The 20,584-nt window shown below is 38.4% G+C and overlaps 1 pseudogene; it reads right to left on the bottom strand.

Moving 5' to 3' along the window:
- Nucleotides 1-2,516: 2,516 nt before the first annotated feature.
- LOC114085608 (U2 spliceosomal RNA) lies at nt 2,517-2,696 on the bottom strand (annotated as a pseudogene).
- Between the last annotated feature and the right edge of the window lie 17,888 nt (nt 2,697-20,584).

The raw sequence follows: 20,584 nt of genomic DNA on the forward strand, positions 1-20,584 counted from the left end.
ATGAGGCCTTTTCCTTCATTAAGCCTTCATTAATATTTTTGGCAACAGTTTCCTCTTCCTCTTCCTTCTTTTTTTTGTACTGGGGATTGAGTCCTTTTCTTTCTATGTTTATATACATATTTTTTATTTTAATTAGGTATATATGCCAGCAGAATGCATTTTGATTCATTGCACACAATTGCAGCACAACTTTTTGTTTCTCTGATTGTACACGATGTAGCGTCCGACCATATGTGCCGTCACACATGTACCTAGGCAATAATGTCCATCTCGTTCCACCATCTTTCCTGCCCCCTTATGCCCTCCCTTTCCCTCCCTCCCCTTTGCCCAATCAAAATTCCATTTTTCCCATGGGGGGGCATTATGGATCAGCATCCACTTATCAGAGAGCGAATCCTTTTCTGAACAAATAAGCAAATCAATCATCGGTCTTGAGGTACCAAGATGGCTCAGGATGTCTGAAACCTTGTCTGCCCTGGAAGATGTTTCAGACATCTTCCTCTGTGTACCATACTGCCATACCATTTCAACTGTAAGAAACTCAGGAAAGAAGTGCTTGCCTTCATCCAGAAGGTGGCTTTAGGACAAGACCAGCCAGACCTGAGGTGGCCAGGCCCAGTGGGGCTGAGAGTGAGAAGCTCAGAGGGATGGGTGGGGTGGTGAAGCTCAGTCTGCCCTGGAGCAGAGCCTCAGTTCTGACCACACGAAGGACTCTAACCCAGAAACCTATTCTGGTAGGAAACCCTTGGTGAGTTTTGTTTTATTTTAGGTAGAGTTTATAGACACTACTACTGGATTTCAAAACTAAAGTGATATAAATAACTTTGGGCAGGGTTCAGAGAAGAACCACTGTGAGAACCACCTTGACTAAAGTGTCGGCAAAGTATCTATTAATAGACAATGAAATTGAAATCACTTAGCTGAAGGAGAGAAAGTTTAGGGTCAACCTAACTCCCTAGTGGATAAAAGGTCACAGAAAAGCTAAGAACAGAAGAGCAAAGACAGTTTTCAACGCATTCCATTTTAGATCTCTCTCTCTCTCTCTCTTTTTTTTTTTGTACCAGGGATTGAATCCAGGGACATTTAACAGGAGCACTTAACCATTGAGCCACATCCCCAGCCCTTTTTTATATTGTATTTAGAGACAGGGTCTCCATAAGTTGCTGAGGGCCTTGCTAAATTGCTGAGGCTGGATTTGAACTCATGATTCTCCTGCCTCAGGCTCCCGAGCTGCTGGGATTACAGATGTGTGCCACTGTGCCCAGCTTTGAATCTCTAATATTTTTTTAATATTTAGTTTTTAGGTGTAGAAGGACACAACACAATGCCTTTATTTTTATGTGGTGCTGAGAATCGAACCCGGGTCCCGCCCGTGCTAGGCGAGCGCTCTACTGCTGAGCCACGATACCAGCCCCTGAATCTCTATTTTTAAAAAGAGATGATAGAGTTGGGCACCCTGGCACACAACTATAATCCCAGCTACTTGTAACACCAAAGCAGAAAAATTATAAATTCAAGGTCAGCCTGGGCAATTTTGCAAGACCCTACCTCAAAATAAAATAAAAAGGGTTGAGGTTATAGCTCTGTGGTGGAACGCCCCTGGGTTCAATCCCCAGTAAGAAAAAAGAGAGAAAGCAAGCAAGCAAACCAATGAAAGGGGCTGGGGATGTCGCTGAGTGACAGAGAGTTCTCCTAGGCCCTTGGTTTGATTCCCAGCACTGCCCCCCCCCAATCAGGGGAGGAATATAATTACTCATAATTTTGTCAAAGCAAAGTTGAGAAATGAAGCGTCCCTGAATACTATCTGCTGGATATGGCTTATACAACAAGTTGGAAAGGAACCTTTGAGAGCAGGAAAATATTTTAAAAATACCCCTAAAATGTACTTTATGTCACCTAGTAGTACACTACACCTAAAAACGATCAAAATGGTAAATGGTAAATTCCCAGCTGAATAGCTGAAACTTGACAATTTCTTCAAATTGCACCTGCAGTTTTCAAGCTGCCTGCTGCAGGTAAAGATGCACAATTTATTTTACATATATATTTTGGTGCTGGAGATTGAACCTAGGGCCTCACCCAGGCTAAGCATGCACTCTGTTACTAAACTACACTCCTACTCTAAGTTATATATTTGTTAACCATTAAAAAAATTACCCATAAAAAAAGCTAGAGCTAACACATTTCCAATTGCTAAATAATGCCACTTTTAGGAAAATTCATATTTCACAGTACCCAAAATATACTAACCCACCTGTTTTTCTAAGACTCTGGTAATATCCTTAGTTTTCCTACAAAAGCAAAGAGCTGTTAAAAGGAGAATTGGAAACTGTTAGAAACAGATTTTTGTTTTTTTAGTGTGGGGTGGTGGTGGTGCTGGAAATGGAACCCAGGGCCTTGAGCACGCTAGGCCAGTCCTCCACCACTGATCCCTCGAAGGCAGACTTTAAGTCAGATGCAGAGTAAAATAGGCGTGCACTGGATGGTCAGTATATTCTCCTTTCTCTTTTCCTCGATTGGGGTGCACCATTCCAAAGGTACTATAATATCATAGAGTGAATGAAGCAAGCTTCTATTTCATCTCCTATGTCCAAAAATCCATTTAATATGTTGTCCTCAGATGGAGGACATCTCAGACATTAAAATGATAAAAACAGACATTATAATTGATCTTAACCAAAAGGCTAAGAAGTGACATATTATCTTCTATGTAGAATTTCTTTCTTTCTTTTTTTTTTTTTTTTTTTTTTTGTGGTGCTGGGGATTGAACCCAGGGCCTTGTGCATGCAAGGCAAGCACTCTATCAATTGAGCTGTATTCCCAGCCCTCTACGTAGAATTTCATTCAAGGTCGAGGAGCAGTATAATAGTAAGACTGGTGGGACAGAGTCAGTAGTGCTCATCTCATTCATTAAAGGAGAAAAAGTCTGGATTTAGTCTCCTATTAGTAAAATTAAAAGAATCTGTCCCAGCTAGGTGTAGTAGCACACACCTGTAATCCCAGCTGATTGGGAGGCTGAGGCAGGAGGATCGCTTCAGCCCAGGAGGTCAGGGCCAACCTGGGCAATTTAGGGGAGACCTCTCTGCAAACAAAACAAACAAAACAATCCGTCCTAGCATATGAGAGAAACTTGCATGATGCTAACTTATCCAGTTCCAGCCTCATTTTGCAACCTAAATAATCTACTCACTGCTGTGGCAGTGTGTCAAAAGTGACATGGATATAAAGTTTGTTTTTTTTTTAAAGAAAAAGATTTTTTTTTATATCATGCCTTCCCCTTAAAAAGTACAGGCTCATTCAGCCTTGAAAAGGAAATTCTGACACACGCTACAACATGGGTGAATGTTATGCTAAATTAAACCAGTTTCAAAAGAACAAATACTGTATGATTCCATTTTTGAGGTGGGTAGTCAATTCATAGAAAAAGAAAGTAGACAGGAAGTAGAAGGGTAATTGCTAGAGACTGGGAGAAGCACATGGAGAGCTGCTGTTAATAGGTATGAGGGTTTCAATCTTGGAAGATGAAAAAAGTTCTGAAGCTTAGATGGTGGCGATGGCTGCATAACAATGTGAACATATCTGATGCCACTGAACCATGCCCTTAAACAGAGTTAAAACAATAACTTTTATGTTGTGCACATTTTACCACAATTTAAAACATTGTTTTTAAAAGTGCTGGGTCTCGTCTGGTGAAAGTTCTCATGCTAGCTCATTCTAGATATTTGAATGTGGTGGTAATCTATGTCTGGTTCTCAAGACAGTGCAAGACTCATAACTTTGTTTGAGCTCTTAGTAAATATCTTTTGAATAGCAGCTGGGAACTTGACAACGGCTTTCTTCAAATTGCACCTGCAGTTTGCAAGCTGCCTGCTGCAGGTAAAGATGCACAATTTATTTTTATGATTTGCCTTGAGCAAGAGTTGATTAAACGCTTGATAAAATAACTTCTTGGAAGACTCGATTTAGATGTTGCTTTCCTCCTACTTTCCCACCCTTCTCCCCGCCCTCTTGAACACCACATAAAAGGCGACAGTTCCTAATGTGTCCCCCTTCTTTTTCAAGTATTAGCATCAAAGTTGGATGGCAGCGTCATTCCTTTCCTGAATGTAAACGGACCACTCTTCCCTCTGGGAACAGCACCCCTAACATTTCAACCTAGATAACAGTTTGTGAAAGAGATGGCATTTTATATAGTCTCAAAACTGGGTCTAAGATGCAAATAGGACATTTCCTTTGCATCTTTCCCTAATACACTTGCTTCTTTGGGGTGAGAGGAGTTGGGGAGCACCCTGGGAAATACAGCTTTCTGGTCCCCAGGTTCCTCTTTCTATTTCTGTGGTTTTCAGTTCCCCTCCCATCAGAAATCCCCATGGGCTGGTAATGCTTTCTCCTCTTCCTCTCCTGTCATTCCCCTTTCATTTCTCCTCTGACACCTCTCCTGGGCTTGCCTCCATCTCCTGCTACTCCTATTTTCTCTGTCTTTTCATCTTGAGTCCCATTTTCCCCAAGGAGCTGGCAGGCTGTTTCTACAAGGAACACAACTCTCTGCTTTCCAGATTACCCTTCATACTCACAGTCGCAGTTGGCTACCTCTGGCTCTTTTCCACACCACAAACCTGGTCAGGGAGTCAAGTCGGCCTCCGGGCTGCTTTCATTCACTCACCAACACCTTCCTGGCACTCTGACTTGTCACAGAGGGAGTTCACAGGGATGGCTTTACCTCCCAGTGTTTCTCTGGAGCTACAGGTCCCCGCCCCCCATTGCCCTCAATAGTGTCTTTTGCAAAGGTGGAAATGAAATAGAGCCTCATTAGATAAGCTGCTTCTAAAGCCTAAAATTTCATCAGGCCCTTAAAAAGTTCTAATCCTAGGGCTGGGAGTGTAGCTCAGTGATAGAGCACTTGCCTAATATGCATGAGGCCCTGAGTTTGATCCCCAGCACTGGAAAAATGAAAGGGAAAAAACATTAAAAATATCTATCAGCTTCTAGAATAGTGTTACCCTAGATTAGGTAGAGGGAAGTGAAGGGAGGTGAGGGGAGAGGATGTGGGGATAGGAAGGATAGAATGAAACAGACTTTATCACTTTATGTATATATGTGACTGCACGATTCTACATGTACATGATTCTACAACATGTACACTCAGAAAAATGAGGAATTATATCCCATCTATGTATGATATATCAAAGTACATAAATGCATTCTATTGTCATGTAAAACTAATTAAAACAAATTAAAAATTAATAAAAAAAAATCTATCAGCTTCTAAATCCCATCTCAGCTGACTCTGTTTTAGTGACTCTGCCTTGGCACAGGAGATCATTTCTGTATCTTTTCATTTTGGAGTGCTAACATGGCTAACTCTCATTCAAGCATATTCCATTATTCCAAAATGTGTAGAATTGCCTGGACATATAAACTGAAGCTCCCCCCACACCGTATTTTACATGCAGAAAGTCTGCCCTATATAGTAACAAATGTCAATCCACAGACTTTTTTTTTTTTTTGGTACCAAGGATTGAACCCACTGAGCCACATCCTTAGGCCTTTTATTTATTTATTTTTTTATTTTGAGACAGAATCTCACTAATTTGAAATAAATAAACAAACAAACAAATAAGTAAATGTAAGGTGGAAAGGATTAATGGGCATAGTTGCTTAGGGCCTCACTAACTTGCTGAGGCTGGCCTTGAACTTGAGATCCTCCTGCCTCAGCTTCCTGAGTCCCTGGGATTATAGATGTATACCACCATGCCTGGCCACAGATCCATTTTTGTAAGACATATAACTTTATTATCTACATCAAATTATTTTTCATCTCAAGCCCCCATCCTACAAGATGGGAAACAGCCTCTGTTAAACTTTCTAAGGGTCTTCCCTCTCCATTTCCCAAGATTGTGCTATAGCTCAGGAGTTTTGCATAATATCAAAGACTTGTGTGTCCAGTCCCCTGCTCATGGAAGTAACCAGCTGAAAATATAGCTGCTGAGGTTCAGCAGCTCTTAGCTGCTTGAGGGCCATGACAGGGACATGTGGATCCTTGCCCATCTGCACACCACACAGTCTCATCAGTCCAGGCATAACTTCTAGTCATTTCTCTCTGGGGTCTTGCTTTCTCCTTAGTAGTGGGTCTAAAAAGAATACACAGAAGGGTACCCTCACCTCTTAGGAGAGCCCCAGGTCCTTTTCTTTCCTCTTTCTCTCAGACTGGATAAATTTCTTTCTATAGTAGGTGAATCTTCCCTTCATGTTTCTAGCTGGTATCTTTTGACTATGCCCATTAATCCTTTCCACCTTACATTTATTTGTTTGTTTTATTTTAGCACTGTGGATTGCACCCAAGGGTGCTCTACCAGGGAGCTCTATCTCTGGCCCTTTTTATTTTTTCTTTTGAAACAGGGTCTCACTAAATTTCCCAGGCTGGTCTCAAACCTGTGATCCTCCTGCCTCAGTCTCCTGCCACTTTATAGCTGAGGTTACAGGTGTGTGCCACTGAGACCGGATTCCCTCTTACCTACCTACAAACCAATAGTTTCCTTATAATTAGGAATCCACTACTTTCTCTAGAGCTTAGGCCTTTGAAAACAAGAACTAGGATTTCTGTTTTCCAGGGCTAAAACAATAAGCACAACACCACATCTCAAAAGCAAGAAAAAGAGGACTTAAAATGTAACTTTAGGTCACATTTTAAGCAGCAGTTTTTGAATACAAACAATGGATGTAATAAAGTTATACATGATTTTTTATAAAAACTTCTCTCACAAAAGTACTTGTCTTTTCTTCCTTTTTTCTTTCTCTCTCTCTCTCTCTCTCTCTCTCTCTCTCTCTCTGTTTTTTTTTTTTTGAATACTAGGGATTGAATTAGGGCTTCTCACATTCTTGGCAAGTGCTCTACCACTGAGCTTCATTTTTGGATCCTCATAATCACTGTAAATGAATGGTAGCACTGTTTTTAAAAAGACCTTTAAATTGCAGTTGCCTCTGCCATTTGCCTACAGATAAACACTAAGCCAAGGGCTCACTTAATGAGGGATTCCCAGGTAGTTCTCTGGAAAAATGTAAATGATGCCTGCCATCCACATGGCATAGTCCTTAGTTGCTCTTTTTTTTTTTTTTTTAATTTCTGTGGAAATTCATGAATAACATAGCTTTCAGTACAATATCCTGAACTATAGGCTTAAGTGGTTTTGAAAACCTAGAGAAAAGAATCATCAAATGGATTGGTGGGAAAAGGAAGTCATGATTTTATACATCCATCACAATGCAGTTGTAAGTAATAAAAGTGTCCCTATAATTTTTACAACCCAGAATGTGTCCAGTAACAGAGGAAGACAGAGAGAGACAGAGAGAGAGAGAGAGAGAGAGAGAGAGAGAGAGAGAGAGAGAGAGAGAGAGAGGTGGGGGGCGGGGGGAGGTTGGGGACTTAGAGATTGTGGCTTCCTATAGGAATTTCTTTCTTCCCTTTCCAGTGCTGGACATTGAACTCAGAGCCTTGTACACGTTAGGCAAGCTCTCTCTCAAATCCCTAGTCCTTTATGGTAATTTCACACACTAGAGGCCCCAGGTAAGAAATAAAAGATTAAAACAGAAAACTGGAGGGCTAGAGGCAATCCCTGTCACAAAAATAAACAAATAACAACGATAATGAGATCAGGGCTGGGGATGTAGCTCAAGCGGTAATGCGCCACTCACCTGGCATGCTTGGGGCGCTGGGTTCGATCCTCAGCACCACATAAAATAAAATAAAGATGTGTCCACTGAAAACTAAAAAGTAAATAAATAAATAAATATTTTTAAAAATTCTCTCTCTCAAAAAAAAAAAAAGATCAATAACATAGCTAAAATGACTGTTTTTTTTTTCTTTTATATTTTTCCTCCAAAATTAAAAATGGCAGACTTTTACTCAATTGCATTAAAAGGATAAGTTGATACCATCATCTGAGAAGTTATTCAAGCCAGAATTCAATTCCTAGAACATCATTTTCTTCCTTTCCCCCAGCCTCACTTCCAGCCCATCAACCAATCATGACATCTTCACCACTGGATCTGGAAAGGGTTTTAAATCCCTACCTCTTTCCTTCCTTGACCACTTCTCACCTGGATTGTAACAATAACATATCCAGTCCTCTCCATTCCCAGTTATGCGCTCCATCCACACACTCACCACGAACTCCTGCTATGGTTTGGACCTGAAGTGTCCCCCCTAGGTCCATGTGCTAAAGGCTTGGTCCCCAGGATGGGGCTTTTGGGATGTGGTGGGATCTTGAGAGGTGGGGCCTGGTGGCAGGAAGTTAGGTCATTGGGGACATGCCTTTGCAGGGGTTTGTGCACCTTGGTCCCTTCCTCTTTGTTCTTTGTTCCAGGCCATGAGGAACATGGTTTGGCTCTGCCGTGGCCTGGTTTCCAAGGTCATGATATGCTTCCTTCTCGTAGGCCCCAAAACAAGTGATCATGGACTAAAATCTCCAACTGTGAGCCCAAATTTTAACCTTTTTCTCTTTGTAGGTTGATCATTTCTGCCATTTGTTATAGTGAAAGAAAGCTGACTAACATGCTTCCCAGATGGAACTTACAATCATGCAGTGTAGAAAATGAGCTGATACGAGAAAATTGTAGGACTTCTATTTATCTCATCCTTCAAATTATACTTTTAAAAATTTTTTTTTTAGTTGTCAATGGACTTTATTTATTTATTTATGTATATGCAGTGCTGAGCATCAAATTCAGCGCCTCCTCATGCATGCTAGGCAAGCGCTCGACCACTGAGCCACAACCCTAGTCCTAAATTATATTTTTTAAAGTATAATGTTTATTAGGTAATAATAAACGTAACTATATTAGCTGGTAGGTTTTAAATGATTTATTGATAAAAGTACGTGATTTAAAGTGTAGTGACCACTATTCTGAATGACAGTGATTTTTAAAAAATATACAGTTCTGATCATGCTAAACTTCTGCTTAAACCATTTGGTAGGTTTCTCTTACCACAAATTCAAAATATGTGACAGTTCCTACAGGTTCTAAAGGATCTACTTTTCTGATCTTGTCTACAACCTACTGACTTTTTTCTCCTGTCGAAGTCAGGTTTTTTCCATGGGAAATTTTCACAAGTGCTGTTCCCTGGCCTTTATAAAGCATTAGGTTTCAGTTTCAATGTCATTTTCTTCCCTGAAATTCCTCCTACTCCCACTCCAATCCAAAAGGCACTCATTTAAACTCTTCTAGCACCCTGCATTTCCTACCATGGTACTTATTACTATTGTTATGTTTTTTGTTCAATGTCTTCCAAAGTAGGCCATAATCTTCGTGAGAACTCAATCACCTCTGAAACTTCAGCAACTATTCAGTGCTCGATAAATATTCACCGAAAGAAAGAATGAATTAGAGTACCAACATTCACCTTGCATTTACTTCCTGAGAGTTAGGGAAACTGAGAGGGTCCTCGGATGACCACATAGAATCTCTGGTCTTTCTTATATTTGTTGGTCCTGCTCCAGGAAACCACCTTACCTTTAAAAAAAAATTAGTGGAAAAATAATTGGATATCTTTGTGGGATATGATACAATGTTTTGTGAACACCTTGCCTCTGAGACTCAATCCTGATCATTAGTCTTTTCTGCAAGGCAGTTTGAGATGCCCCAGGACAGTAGCTGTCTTCCTTCCGGATTCCCCAGCATCCCTACAAATCTTTATTTCAACACTTATTGATATGTAACTACCATTTTCCATTTGTTTCTGTACCAAGATTATCTGTAATACTCAGACATTCATTTTTGTGAATGATGTAAAGTAGGCCATTTATAACAGGAGATTTTTGGTGTTCTGAGTTTCTTTTGTAAGGGGAAAAAAAAAGGTGGGGCTGGGGTTGTGGCTCAAGAGGTAGAGCGCTTGCCTAGCATGTGTGAGGCACCGGGTAAAATCCTCAGCACCACATACAAAAAAAATAAAATAAAAATATTGTATCCACCTAAAACTAAAAAGAAAAAAAAAACTTGCTCTTAAAAAAAAAAAAAGTTCCATTTGCTCAATTTCCATAGTTCTCAGAAAGTTATAGCTACTCCCTGGAGCAAGGCAGACATTCTGGGTGAGGTTTCTTCTTAGGCTTTATTGTGATATATTAAGTGTTTACATCAACCCTTCTTAAGAACTGGCATTAACATGGGGGTGGAAAGAGATTTCATGCTTGCCTAGTTCTGCTTTTTATCATCTCCCTTTTAGAGAAACTAATTTTAACTGAGCAACTCAGGAGCTGAGTGTAAACATAAAATAAATAGCAAAGAGAATAAGAGAATATAGAAGTTGCTTTTGTCCATTTACACAAGACACAAGGAAGAGAGAAGATTGACCTCTTGCTCTTTATGGTAATGACACAAAATGGAAACGATGGAGAAATGCTTTCTTAGGACTTATGACAGGAGGAATTTAAAACAGGGCAACTGGGCTGGGGATGTGGCTCAACTGGTAGCGCGCTCGCCTCCCGTGGTGCGGCCCGGGTTCGATCCTCAGCACCACATACCAACAAAGATGTTGTGTCTGCCGAGAACTAAAAAATAAATATTAACAAAATTCTCTCTCTTGCTCTCTCTCTCTCTCTCTCTTTAAAAAAATGCATATATGAATATGTGAAACAATTCACCTTCCCCTCCCCCTCCTCCCCCCTTCTTCTTAAAAAAAAAAAAATAAAAAATAAAACAGGGCAACTGACTGGATTTTAGTTAGGACATCAACCTCATTCAATGATAACTTATATAGTTTTCTGAGTAATTTTGTTTCAAATCTAATTTTGTCAAGGTGTCTAGTATCTATATATTCTATACACAGGAAATACTTTTTTTCTTGTGGTGCTGGGGACCAAACCCAGGGACGTCTATTGAGCTATGTCCCCAGCCCACAGAGAAGATTCTTAATCTCAGCCTCTGAGCTGTTTAATTTTCAAACTGGGATCCGAATAAGGGTTCTCCTTGCTCACTTCAGTATCAAGAACTGTGTGGAACAGTTACCATACATGGACAGAGAAGCCTCCGAGAAGGGAAAGGGGGAGGAAGGACATTGCTTCAGCTCAGCAGTTATATAACCACATGGGGAATGTTACAAAGGGCTCTGCCTTGCTTAAAAATATTAAATTCTAAAAATGTCTAAAGGACACCTAACAAGCACCTCTAGTTGTTGGAGTTAATAGCTAAAATATAATAAATTCAAGATATCAATTCAATCTGATGGACTTATGAGGCTACTACTTTAAATAACTTCAGATCCTTGGAGTCCTCAAAGAAATACATATGAAGTATGTTTCAGTAATGGCAGGATAAATGTCATTTCCTTTTTCACTGATGATGAGTCATGAATGTTGACCTACAGACTGTCCCCAAACAAAATGCATTCCAATAGTTCATTTCTAAGTCAGTTGTTAGGAACTTAGAACATAGTTTCCCATAGAAACAATTTTAGACGTGGTGGTTTAGATTTCCAGATATGGCCAAAGTAGCTCATTTGCCCATAAGTAATTCACCAAAGATAACCAGCATGTATAACAATACTATTTTTCCTCCCCTTTTTAATCAGAACATGTTCCCCAACTTCTAAGTTGGAATTTCTATAACTCTTTTTTTCTTAGCCCTGAATTCCAAGATGAAGGAGTGTTGGGGCTGGTTGGGAGGTGTGGGGAGAGGTGACCAGGAGTAGTAGGCTCCTCCAACAGCCATCATAGGGTGAGAGGGAGATCTGATGGCATCCAACCTTACAGACTAGCCGTTCCACACAGTTCATCTGTGACAGTCACCTCTGCCAACTGTATTTGTACTGAGGAGGATTTTTTCTTCTGCTAAGAACTCTCTGTATGTTCAGAATATTACTATCCTCTATTAAGCATGTAACTCTGCCAGAGCACAGTGCCAATTGCCATGTCCACATTATTTCTCTTAATTCTCCAAACAATCTCACCATCTGTGAAGTCAAATTGCTTTATCTGCATTTAAGAAAAGGACATCGCCTAGCATGGGTGGGACCCGGGTTCGCTCCTCAGCACCACATAAAAATAAAGGCATTGTGTTGTGTCCATCTATACCTAAAAAATAAATATTAAAAAAAAAGAAAAAGCACAAAAAGAGTTAGGGGTGTAGACTAACTTGCTTAAATTCATATAGTAAAGCCAGGCCTTGGACCCAAGCTTGCTATACTTCAAATCCACTTATTCCAGGGATTTGGGGAACATTTGGGGGAACACAGTTTATCATTTGGTTTCCTATTAATAGCTTTAATTAAGTCAGCAATTATACCCTTTGGCAAATGAATTAGATTAAACAACTCATGAAAGAGTGTCTCCCATGTAGAAGATGCAAGGAGGAAGGTGCTAGAAAACCTAGTGGATACAAGAAGACATCCAAACACAAACAAAATTGAGATGACCAGTACTGGTACTGGGGATTGAACCCAGGGGTGCTTAACCACTGAGCCACACCCCCAACCCTTTATCATTTTGATAGTGTCTCCTAAGTTGCTTAGGGCCTCACTAGGTTGTTGAGGCTGGCCTTGAACTTGAGATCCTCCTGCCTTAGCCTCCTGAGTCCCTGGGATTATAGGCATGTGCTAACACACCTGGCTGCCTTTTATTTATTTATTTTCCCACTTTGAGACAGGGTCTCACTAAGTTGTTGAGGCTGGCCTTGAACTTTCAATCCTCTTGTCTCAACCTCCTGAGTAGCTGAATTTGCAGCATACTCCATCAGTCCCACAAACTGTCATATCTTCAATTATCTAGTTCAGAGCAACAGCCTGAGGGCAGTCATCATGACCTGGCCTCAGCACAAAAGTCCTCATGGAGGATGCAGGACTTGAGTTGAACATGGGGTACCATAGAGAGTATGCCTGACAAAGGGCCCAGATAAGCAACACCCACAGCTAATGAATCTTTAACAAAGGGATTTGACTAACTTGAGCTGTTGCAGAGAAGGAGAAGCTGGGAAAGAAACTCTAGAATTTCTTCATTATAACTTAGTTTTTTTTGAACAAGTTATAGTCAAAAGAAAAAAAAAAAATCCCTTCCCCTCACATAATTTACTTCTGCATCTGTTGTTTCTTTTTGTGACTAGATAAGCACTTATATTCTTATTTCCATTTATTTATCAAAAGGCAACCTGGTCTGTAGAAAATTTGAACAGTAATAACTGGTCAATTTAAAATGATTATACTTAAAACAAAACAAACAAACAAACAACAACAACAACAAAAAAAAAAAAACAAGTGGAGTTTTACTAAATAAATACCAAGCACTGGGGTTCAGAATAGGGACAACAAATTTCAGACATGGACTTACTGTGTTTCATCACTGTAACAAAATACCTGAAAAAAAATCAATTTGAAGGAAGTAAGGTTTTTTTTTTTTTTTTGGCTCATAGTTTTAGAGGTCTCAGTCCATGTCTGTTGGCTCCATTACTCTGGGCTTGAGGTGAGGCAGAGCATCATGGCAAAAGGGCATGGACTAGCAAAGCTGCTTACCTCATGGCAGCCAGGAAACAGAGAGAAGAGAGGCGTGGGGGCAGGGAGAGAAATGTTGGGGTCCAGGGACAAGATATACTTCCCCAGGGCATGCCCACAGTGACTGCCTTCCTCTAGCCAGGCCCCAACTCCTGGTTTCTACCATTTCCCAGTAGTCCATTGCATTATGAACCCATCAATGAATTACTCCATTGATGAGATTAAAGCCCTCATGATCAGATTGCTTTTCCTAAACCCCACCTCCGAACACTGCTGCCTGAAGAACCAGGCCTTCCACACAAAGGCTGGTACCTCAGATAACACTCAGAGGAAATTTGATATCTGTGGACCTAAACCCTGAAAAGTATGGGGTTAAGCTGGTGAGTTTGGGTTGGTGAATGCTATCCTTGGGTGCTGTCATATATAGTTTATAATTACCTGTTTGTGTCTGCCTCAGCTCTTGACTGTGATTTCTTTGAGACCAGGATCATAGAGATTATTAGTCTTTGTATCATCAACATCTAATACATTGTCTGGCAAATATGAGATAGTAAATTAATCAAAATGAGAAAAAGTATATGAATGAATATGAATAATATGAGGAATGACCTGAATAACTTAGTTAATCCTTAAGGTATCAGGATATAAATGGTTGAGAAAAGTTTTTTTCAGTCACTAGTATGGCAATATGTAAAAACGTGGATGTGTAACCGATGTGATTCTGCAATCTGTATATGGGGTAAAAATGGGAGTTCATAACCCACTTGAATCAAATGTATGAAATATGATATGTCAAGAGCTTTGTAATGTTTTGAACAACCAATAAAAAGAAAAAAAAAAAAAAAGAAACTGCCACTGATGAGATGATCAAAAGATGGCTGTATCCTATTTCCTGGAATATGTGAATGTTACCTGTATGGCAAAAAGAACATTATAGATGTGAGTAAATTAAGGGTTTTGAGAGGGGTTGATTATCCTGGATTATATGATGAGCCCTAAATGCAATTATACATATCCTTCAAGGAGGGAAATAAAAGGAGACTTGATACACAGACAAGAGAAGGCAATGTGACCACAGATGTAGAGACTCAAATGTGGGACCACAGACCAAGGAGTGCTGGCAGCCACCAGAACTTCAATGCAGTGCGCAACGGATCCTCGCTAGTGCCTCTGGAGGAAGCACAACTCTGCTGATATCTTCATTCCACCCAAAGAAACTAATGTCTTCTGGCCTCCAGAAAAAATAAGTTTCTGTTGTATTAAGCCCCCAAATTGTAGTAATTGTTTCAACAGCTACAGAAAACTAATATGGTATCTTATCTCTTTTTACAGCTTTCCTTGTTTAGTTTATATGTATTTTTAAACTCTTATTCTTTTCTTCCTAAGAAAATCTGCTGGTATTTTGAAGAAAGTAATTTTTGATATTCTTTTTAATTTCCTTAGATGTTAAGTTTCAAACTGATTTAATAAACATTTAATGATCAAAAAAAAAAAAAAGAAAGAAAAGTTTTTTTTCTATCAGGTAACATTGTTTCTTGAAACACTGTGGAGATGTGTTAAGAAAAATCAGGCAACAGAGAAGAAAAAAGCAAAGATACCCAGAGGGGAGAAGGAGAAACATGAAGGAAAGTCTTCAAGCACCCAGGAGGGATTTGGGTCATGAGAAGGAGTAGCGGGTAGCCTGCACAGGCAATGTGGTATGAAAATAATTGTAGGTAGGGAGATTAGGAAGTTCAGATTATGCACGAAAGGCTCAAATTAAAACAAAACAAATTCTAATAGAAAAAAATCAAGGAAAGTGTAGCTGAGATCTCAGTGGCAAATGTTTGAAATGTTTGTAGGGACTGAGAGAAAGGTTGACTGAAAAGTAACAGCTGCCTTATGGCCCTTTTGGAATAAGGCCAATTATAACTTAAATAAAAGCGTTGATAAGCAATGGTGAGTATCCATTTGTGGTTGGCAATGACAAAGTTTTAATTTTTTTATGTCATATGCTTTGTGAGGTGTTTTGAATCTTCAGAAAAGAAAAAGCATAGCATCAAGGAGCTTTTGTCTAGTAGGGAGAAGGCCATCTGACACTTCAAAATATATTTAGTTCCCACATCCCCACCTTCCTCCTAAAATCTTATTATAACATAGTTAACATTGTAATATAATATGGCTATCTTTGCTTCTAAATACTCTGTCATTATATGAGAAAAGTTAAGCAACTTCTTAGACATTCAATTATGGTTATGTAAAATAATCGTGATATCTAGGCACTTTATTCCCTGAAGCTGTGGCACATCAAATGTTGATACTGTTCCAAAAAACAAGCTACTTTTCTGGATCCATTAGGGAAGTACTATTATTAAAAATGTATTTTTATCTATTAAAAACAAATAGGTCATTTCTATCCCTGTTGTCCAAACTGATTTTATTCGGGTATTTCAAGGCAAAATATTTGTTTCTGTTGACCCAAGAATCACACCAAATCTGCTCTGACGGAAACTTACTGAGCAAGTTAAATTCACTCAGGTGTGGGTCTCTGGAGCCCACACAACACAGGAAACACATGCAAGTAAGGGATACATTCACTTACACAGTAACAACCACAACTGGACAGAAAAAAATTACACATCTGTTCAACTTAAACGGGTTAAAAGTTCCCATAGTTACTTTTCAAAATGTTATGAGAAACATGATGCCTTCCAAGTTCAGGCTTGCAAAATAACTCACCCTTTCTCTCAAATCCAGTCTCCACACTAGTAGGTGTATTTTAAGAGTTTTTCAGAAAGCATTTGAGCTTCAACTTTTGACAGCTAATCTTTAAAGATCTGTGAACATTACAAATTTACTTTTTCATTAACAAATTCCAGCCAAAAGACAGTGTTTCTTACAAATCTGGTTTTGATAATAGATTCCCAGCTCATTTTATACAAATCTTTTTAGTAAAAAATACTTAAAACTGCTTTTCCCATGGTAAAAGCAACTTGAAAAGTTCTCAAAGTCATTACCCTTTCCCTTATTTTCTACAGACTTCAGCTCTGTCTTGTGTTTCTCATTCTTTTTAGAAGGTCAATTCTTCATGAATAGTGACTTTTTCATCAACGAGTTCACCCCAGAACTTCCACAAATGTGCCAACAAATGTTTAGAAATGTTCTTTGAAAATATTGTCTGAAATAACATGAAACTGAAAACAAACCAAATGTCCAACAATCTTGGCTGAATAAAATATATTTTTGCAAAGAAATTTTTTATAGCACGTGAAACAAGTGGAGTAAATCTACAGACAGACACATAAAAATGTCCAATAATAGTTAAAAAGGAAAGATAAAACATTGTTGACCAATACATACAGAATAATCAATTTTTTGTTTTAAATTATAGTTATCTTTAGAGACAAAATGGTCCCTGTGTTACATAAACTATTTCATAGAATATGAAATGATGGAAAACTTTCAAATTTTTTATGAAGCATAATATTGATACCAAATTTATAAAGATAACACATGCAGAAAATCATAGACTACTGCCACTTGTGAATGTTGATGGAAAAATTCTAAAAATATTAGCAGTAGACTCCACACCACATTAAGAAACAATTTACCACTACCAATAGGGTTTTAGGCCAGGAATGTAAGGATGGTTATGCATTAAGTAACATTAATCTCATTTACCTACTCATAGATTTAAAGAGAAAGGTCACAGGATTAGCTCCATGGAAAAAGCCTTTGACAAATTTAACAACCATTCTATATGAAAACACTTAAGAAAATCAGATGAATGCTTTCTTAACTAATGTTACGAATTACATATCATAAAAGTCAGAATTTCACTTAATGCAGAAATAGTGAAGGCATTCCTAAAGCCAAAAACAAGGCAAAGATGACCTTGATCTCCACTAGAGTTTCATGAATGATATTAGTTAATACAATTACATAAAGAAGTTAGAAGGATAAGAACTGGGAGAGTTAAAGTTATATTTGACAATGGCATGGCAGTATACCAAAAAAATTTCAGAGAATTATAAACAAACTGAAACATGAGAATTTAGTGAGCCCTATGGTTTGAATGTGTCCCCCAAAGGTTCATGTATTGGAAACTTAATGCTCAAATCCACATTTGGAGATGGGCCTTTGGGAGGTAATTAGAATTAGATGAGGACATGAGGGTGGGGACCCAACATGGTATTAGTAACTTTATAATAGGAAGGGAGACTCCAGCTAGCACACTGTCTTGCCATTCATGCCCTCTGCCATGTTATGATGCAACAAAAAGACCCTCACCAGATGCTGAGGCCATACTTTTGGACTTCCCAGCCTCCAGAACCTTCAGCTAAGCAAACCTCTATTCTTTACCCAGTCTGTGTTATTCAGTTATAATAACAGAAAATGAACTCACATAACAGGAGGATACAAAATTAATATGCAGGGACTGGGGATATAGTACACTGGTTGTATAATTACCTAACATGCAGGAGGCCCTGGATTTAATCCCCAACACTGCAAATAAAGAAAGAAAATATGCAAAAGCAATAGCCTTCAGCCACATAAATTATGCCAACCAAAAGATAAAATGGAAGAGAAAAGTCTCTTTAAAAATGGCAAAAAAAGATGAAATACTTAAAACATACTTTAAAAAATCCACATGAAGAAAATAACAAAATTATTGGAAAAATATAAAAGGATACTTGAGCAAATGCAAAAAATCCCTGTTTTTGAATAAAATGTTTCATCAAGATTATCAGTTCTCCCTTAGTTATCAATCAAAAACAAAATAACATCAATTTTTTTTCTGAAATTAGAAAAGTTGAAACTAAAATTTAATAACAAATCAGTCTGTCAACTTAGAACCAAACTGTGACTTAAGGAAGAAAGCTGTATGTTGGTGGTCTAATGAATTGCCTTATGATCCCTTGAGCCAGTACTATTCACCTTGAGCTTATCTGCTGCCATATGGAAGGATTTATGATTTCTTAATAATATCCAAAAGAAGCTGAAAATCTTAGTTGTCATGTGATATTTTACAGCCTAAATATGTTGGAAATTTAAAAAATAAAATATAGTTTGGGCTAAATAAAATACATCTTGCCTGTCATGGCTAAACCACAGGCTGTCAATAGTTGACTTTTCAGGGTGGTAACCTTTCTGTAAAGGGTCAGATACAAAATAATTTTTGGCTTTGTGGAATACATATAGTCTTTGTCATATATTCCTGTTTATTTTTACATCATTAAAGATGTAAGAAGACAGTAAAAGATAGGCCCTCAGGTGGTATGTCACTAGTTTATCCATAGAATCCATTAACCTTGAGATTCAACTATGAGTATTTTGGAAGAAGACAGCCCATGTTGTTTACCTCTCAAATAATTTTCTTTTAAAATCAGGCTGGGATAAGCATAACTTATATAAGTCCATTGTAGTGGGTCATTTCATAATATAGTACATTTTCATCCTGGCATATCCTGGAAACATATCCTGAAAGGGAGTTTATACATAATTTTCAGACACAATCCTACCATCTGTCACATTTAGCTGTTCTTACAGATAATACCATATTACCTAAGAAATATTTTCTAGGTATTTTACTTCATGTTCTCAAAAAACAGTATTACCAGATTTATAATCTGGACTTTTCTGTGCAAGAATTACTGGCGTGGTTCTAGGTTTTGGGTTGCCAGTTGTACTCATTTCCTTTCCTTTTCTAATCCCTTAAAGAGGATCATGTTTGATAAAATTTAGAATAATAGCATTTATTTCTGAAACAGGCCAAGAACTTTATAATCCTGTTAGACTAATGATGTGGCAAACATCAGAGGAAAATTCATACCGATTTATCCAGTAGGGAGTGGCATTGCCACAGGAAGAACAATTCGGTGATTTGATCTGCTCCTGGATAACTGTGAAAGTTACCAGGACACTATCTTTTTTTATAATCTCTTAAAATTAGAACATATATTATTTCTGAGATTTAAAAGATAACTACATGTGAAATGGTTGATAAGATGGGTATCAGGTTTCAAATACCTTGCAAACTGCATAATTCATTGAAAAGATATTGGGATTATCAAGCATAGCATGACTTACTGAATCATATTTGGTCCTAGATCACTTATAATTCTGTTTACCCAAGTTGCATCACATAAATTCTGGCATCAATAACAAAACCAGTCCAAGACTAAGGATTACCTTGAGTCTGGCTGAACTAATGCCCCTGGGCTACTTAATTAGTATCTCCAAATTTAACTCTTAAAGATTAGTAATGGTGGTAGAGCACGTGCTGAGCATGCACAAGGCTCTGGGTTCAACCCTTAGCATATACCACCCCTCAGGAAAAAAAAAAAAAAAAAAGGGATTATCAACAGTGGTGTGCTGGGGCAGGCGAATCAACCATTTTAACAGCAAGCTAGCTGTTAGACACAGACATCATGAAAGATTAAGTTATAATTTGGTTTATAATTTATAACTAAGTTTATAAATTGTTGTTGTACTCATTTCCTTTTCTAATCCCTTTGCAATGAACTTTATTAAAAACAAAGATAAAGATAAAAAATTCATCTCTCCCTAATTATTTTACTATTACTTATGTTCTTGAGATTATTTTTATCTACTGCATCTGTATGGTAGGTGAGGGGAAAGCGAGAAATGAAAGACAGAGACCAGGCAGAGATACACACAAGAGTTTATTCATCAGAGCTGACAAATGAAGGCCATCTCTCTATAGGAGAGAGAGGCAAAACAGGCTTGAGTTCTTGGACTTCTATGGGGAAGGCTCAGGAATCAGAACCGGGCGGGTCCAATGCAGGTAGTTAAGGGTTGGGTTGGTATGAGGGAGTGGTGAGCCTTTCTCAGGAAGGCCCTTGGGTGGGAAATCAAAACTTTTTCCTTAAAATGGCCATCCAGATGCTAAGCAAGGACCTTATAGTAGGAGTACTACAAAATTGTGTACACTGACCTTCTTTTCCAGTTCTGTATTGTTATCACATTAGTAACCTGAAATTGGCTATGCTGGGAGCATTAACAACATACAAATAAATACTAAATCAGCCTCCCCTTTCCCTAGAGTCAGTTATTAAGCATATACCAGTACATTTTTGGCAATACAAGGGTGTCCTAATCTCTGATATA

The sequence above is a fragment of the Marmota flaviventris genome, chromosome 7 (assembly GCF_047511675.1).
Source record: "Marmota flaviventris isolate mMarFla1 chromosome 7, mMarFla1.hap1, whole genome shotgun sequence".
NCBI classification, from domain to species: Eukaryota; Metazoa; Chordata; class Mammalia; order Rodentia; family Sciuridae; genus Marmota; species Marmota flaviventris.